Source organism: Schistocerca gregaria, unplaced genomic scaffold, assembly GCF_023897955.1.
Source record: "Schistocerca gregaria isolate iqSchGreg1 unplaced genomic scaffold, iqSchGreg1.2 ptg001048l, whole genome shotgun sequence".
Classification (NCBI taxonomy): Eukaryota; Metazoa; Arthropoda; class Insecta; order Orthoptera; family Acrididae; genus Schistocerca; species Schistocerca gregaria.
The window spans coordinates 135,001-140,000 of NW_026062394.1; the positions used below are offsets into that span (position 1 = coordinate 135,001).

Genomic DNA, 5,000 nt, shown 5'->3' on the forward strand with positions numbered 1-5,000 from the left:
ACCGCCACCTGGGGGAGGCCACGCGGACTAGGCCATGTATGGGGCCCACAGTGCTCATTTGCCGAGCCCACCCACACAAAACCTGCACCCCCCTCCAGCGCAGGAGCCGCAACCCGGGTGCGTACGCCGCACCAAGTGCTCCACCCGCGACCGTACGTGCCCCGCCGAAATCGCAACTCCGGCGGATGAACGGCGGACTTTTCTCGCAGTCGTAAGTTGCAATCCACCCCTATATCTTGCGTCTCATGAAGAGTTATATCAAGTATGCCAAATTCCCGCTGTCCCTATACATGCAGTAAGTTCGTCGTGGGCGCTGGCCGGCAGGCCGCGAGACCTGACGCCCGGCGGCAAAGAGTGCTCCTCTGAGGATATAGATGTTCCGTTCCGCCGCACAATGGTGACGGTGACCGCTGCCTGCGGTGGCAACGCTGGGCACAGTCGATACTCGCCGTGTGGTGGAAGGTAAACATTATGCGGTACATCAGTACTTTCCTAATAGTTCGGTCGTCTCACGGCACTGCTTAGTAAATGATGCAAGGCCACATATAGATGATTTATGCGAATGTCCCTATACGTGCTGTAAGACTGGGCACACAACGTGAATCGCACGTCAGCCAGACACTCGAACATGCACCACTCTCGGCCTGCAACGGAGACACACAATACGTAAACATCTGGAATGCGACAATGTCGAGTGCATCCTCTCTGCGACATTGCACCGTCGACACTATGATAACCAGAGCAGTAGGTCCACCTATAAAAGCACAATACCCCACTCCTCCGACAACTACCATTGCTCAGATAAACCAACACACATCCTACACAGAGGGGCACCAAATATCACCCCCCGCCCTCGTGTTATACCACATGAAAAATTGCAGAAGTGAGAGACACAGACCCGCCAGCCTCTTGCTACAAGCATCGAACCGACGTGACGTATCTGACGGTGACTCAGGCATCCGCGTACTGCCACCACTATCCACCCCCCCCCCCTCTCTCTCTCTTCCCCCTTTCCCACAATACCAAATTTAACCAACTTTATTGCTTAACCTAACTGTGGCTGTACCAGATTATCGCTTAACCTAACTGTGGCTGTACCAGATTATCGCTTAACCTAACTGTGGCTGTACCAGATTATCGCTTAACCTAACTGTGGCTGTACCAGATTATCGCTTAACCTAACTGTGGCTGTACCAGATTATCGCTTAACCTAACTGTGGCTGTACCAGATTATCGCTTAACCTAACTGTGGCTGTACCAGATTATCGCTTAACCTAACTGTGGCTGTACCAGATTATCGCTTAACCTAACTGTGGCTGTACCAGATTATCGCTTAACCTAACTGTGGCTGTACCAGATCATCGCTTAACCTAACTGTGGCTGTACCAGATCATCGCTTAACCTAACTGTGGCTGTACCAGATTATCGCTTAACCTAACTCAATTTGTCCCTTAACCTAACTCAATTTGTCCCTTAACCTAACTCAAGTTGTCCCTTAACCTAACTCAAGTTGTCCCTTAACCTAACTCAAGTTGTCCCTTAACCTAACTCAAGTTGTCCCTTAACCTAACTCAAGTTGTCCCTTAACCTAACTCAAGTTGTCCCTTAACCTAACTCAAGTTGTCCCTTAACCTAACTCAAGTTGTCCCTTAACCTAACTCAAGTTGTCCCTTAACCTAACTCAAGTTGTCCCTTAACCTAACTCAAGTTGTCCCTTAACCTAACTCAAGTTGTCCCTTAACCTAACTCAAGTTGTCCCTTAACCTAACTCAAGTTGTCCCTTAACCTAACTCAAGTTGTCCCTTAACCTAACTCAAGTTGTCCCTTAACCTAACTCAAGTTGTCCCTTAACCTAACTCAAGTTGTCCCTTAACCTAACTCAAGTTGTCCCTTAACCTAACTCAAGTTGTCCCTTAACCTAACTCAAGTTGTCCCTTAAGCTAACTCAAGTTGTCCCTTAACCTAACCCACGTTGTCCCTTAACCTAACCCACGTTGTCCCTTAACCTAACCCACGTTGTCCCTTAACCTAACCCACGTTGTCCCTTAACCTAACCCACGTTGTCCCTTAACCTAACCCACGTTGTCCCTTAACCTAACCCACGTTGTCCCTTAACCTAACCCACGTTGTCCCTTAACCTAACCCACGTTGTCCCTTAACCTAACCCACGTTGTCCCTTAACCTAACCCACGTTGTCCCTTAACCTAACCCACGTTGTCCCTTAACCTAACCCACGTTGTCCCTTTGCCTAACATAGTTCACTGCTCGGAATCTCTGGTGTCGTTGTTATCCTCATGTAGATGTCTTGCGAGTGTTGCTTACTTTCCACATATTCCCGCTATCCACTGTCAATTGTACTGCAATAGGACTATATCGGCCCCCCCCCCTCTGTCCCCCTCTTTGTGTCTCTGTCCTCTCAAGCTGGTCGGTCTGGCGTGTGAGTGTTAAATGAGCCTCGCAGCTGTTCAGTTGCATTCAGATGTCGACGCCCTCAGTGTACGTCGTGGTATGGTCTGTGTCCATTGTCCGCTGATGTCGTACGCGTAACCCACACGCTGTACCGATCATCGGTAGTTACGTACAGAGTGAAGTAGTGTGATACGTGTGACTGTACGCTGGCTGTGCCCAACGGTGTCGAATCTCAATTTCCATATGTTGTGCTCGATGCTACTTGTCTCGTCTCCCAATAACAGCTAGGTTGCACTGTGGTACGCCGTAGAGGCGTGTGGGAGGAACGTACGAACGCATTGTATGTCACCCTGGGTCGCTGGGGGTGGTGGTGCGGTGAGTCAGGTCAGGTCAGGTCAGGTCAGGTCAGCGTGAGCCGTCTGATGTAGTGACGCGTGTATTCCGACTTTGTCGTATTGCCTCACACAAAGTGCTACCCTGGTGGACCGCGTTCCATATCTGGGACATGCCGCAGATGCCGGTTGACAGTGGATCGCGGAAGGGACATCGCATACTTGCGCGGGCCACCTTCCACGTGTTCTCTTCTGCACATGTCGCAGTGTGTATGTGGTCTGATGTAGCGTGTCGTGACACATGACATCCTGGCATGCAAGAATTGTTGAATTCGCAAATGTAGGTGGACATCTACGTTTACTGCCCAAGATACGCAAATGAACTGGAAATCCGTTGTTGAGCGGTTGTTCACGCTGGAGGTGAATCTGTGATGACGACGATCGGTACAGCTATTAACCGGTTGTTTCAGCGGTACCCGCCACATCCACACACGTGACTAGGCCCATGTGGGTATGAAGCGATACGCGGCGGTGGCTTGGTGGGACTGTTCCCGGCCGGTGAAGGGGGGCCGCCCGGCGTGTTGGCCGCGCGCTGCGTGGGCGCACGCGCAACAGCCGGCTGGTGGGGGGCGCCGAGTGGCAGGAGCGCCAGCCGACGGGCCCGGCAGGCGGCGCAGCTACGCTGCGGCGCACCCTGCACGCGGCGCCTGGCGGCCAAAGTTGGTTCAGCCGAGCCCGGTGCGAAGCGCGGTGGACATCTGCAGTGTGCTGGTCTGATTGAGGACTGTGTGCGTTGAGGATGCGCCGCCGCCTGGCACTCGGCGCCGCGACGCCGTCTGCTGCTCGGTCGCCCCAGCGGTTCTCGCAGGTGGTTTGTATCGCAGTTGTGCGGACGTGTTGGCGCGTGCGCTGTGCTGGGAGAGTTCGCTTCTGCACCCAAGTGGGGCTTTGCCCTTGTGTGGCGCTGGCGTTGGAGCTGCCGGTCACCATAGGTGGCGCGTGTTGTCTCCCGCCGGCAATGCCACGACAGCACGCTCCCGGGCCTCTGTCGGCAGCGGCAAGCTCAGTTGGGAGCAAGGGTGTTCGCACTAAAACCGTCTACTCGCCTAACTCCGGGCGATTGCGCCTCTCTCGAAACCGACCAAGTACCTAGGACGGCGCTGCGCGCCGCCGGGACCTGAGAGGGTTTCGAGGTGTATCGTGCAGGGGAGCTCGGCCTCCTCCTGTTTGCAGAATAATTGAGCGGACGCTTGCGTGTTCGCGCGGGCCCCCGGGACACACTCCCGGGCGGCCGGCTGCTCAGCTCTAGTTGACGCAGCTCCCTGGTTGATCCTGCCAGTAGTCATATGCTTGTCTCAAAGATTAAGCCATGCATGTCTCAGTACAAGCCGCATTAAGGTGAAACCGCGAATGGCTCATTAAATCAGTTATGGTTCCTTAGATCGTACCCACGTTACTTGGATAACTGTGGTAATTCTAGAGCTAATACATGCAAACAGAGTCCCGACCAGAGATGGAAGGGACGCTTTTATTAGATCAAAACCAATCGGATTGGCTTGTCTGGTCCGTTTGCCTTGGTGACTCTGAATAACTTTGGGCTGATCGCACGGTCCTCGTACCGGCGACGCATCTTTCAAATGTCTGCCTTATCAACTGTCGATGGTAGGTTCTGCGCCTACCATGGTTGTAACGGGTAACGGGGAATCAGGGTTCGATTCCGGAGAGGGAGCCTGAGAAACGGCTACCACATCCAAGGAAGGCAGCAGGCGCGCAAATTACCCACTCCCGGCACGGGGAGGTAGTGACGAAAAATAACGATACGGGACTCATCCGAGGCCCCGTAATCGGAATGAGTACACTTTAAATCCTTTAACGAGTATCTATTGGAGGGCAAGTCTGGTGCCAGCAGCCGCGGTAATTCCAGCTCCAATAGCGTATATTAAAGTTGTTGCGGTTAAAAAGCTCGTAGTTGGATTTGTGTCCCACGCTGTTGGTTCACCGCCCGTCGGTGTTTAACTGGCATGTATCGTGGGACGTCCTGCCGGTGGGGCGAGCCGAAGGGGTGCTTTCGCGTCCCGAGGCGGACCCCGTTTAAATCCTACCAGGGTGCTCTTTGTTGAGTGTCTCGGTGGGCCGGCACGTTTACTTTGAACAAATTAGAGTGCTTAAAGCAGGCAAGCCCGCCTGAATACTGTGTTCATGGAATAATGGAATAGGACCTCGGTTCTATTTTGTTGGTTTTCGGAACCCGAGGTAATG

The 5,000-nt window shown here is 53.2% G+C and overlaps 1 non-coding gene across 1 annotated transcript in view; it reads left to right on the forward strand.

Annotated features, from left to right (window-relative positions):
• Positions 1–4,060: 4,060 nt before the first annotated feature.
• The window catches only part of LOC126327451 (small subunit ribosomal RNA), a 1,893-nt gene continuing 953 nt past the window's right edge, over positions 4,061–5,000 (forward strand). The window contains exon 1 of the ribosomal RNA XR_007561267.1: positions 4,061–5,000. This exon is cut by the window's right edge and continues 953 nt beyond it. This is a non-coding gene — a ribosomal RNA (small subunit ribosomal RNA).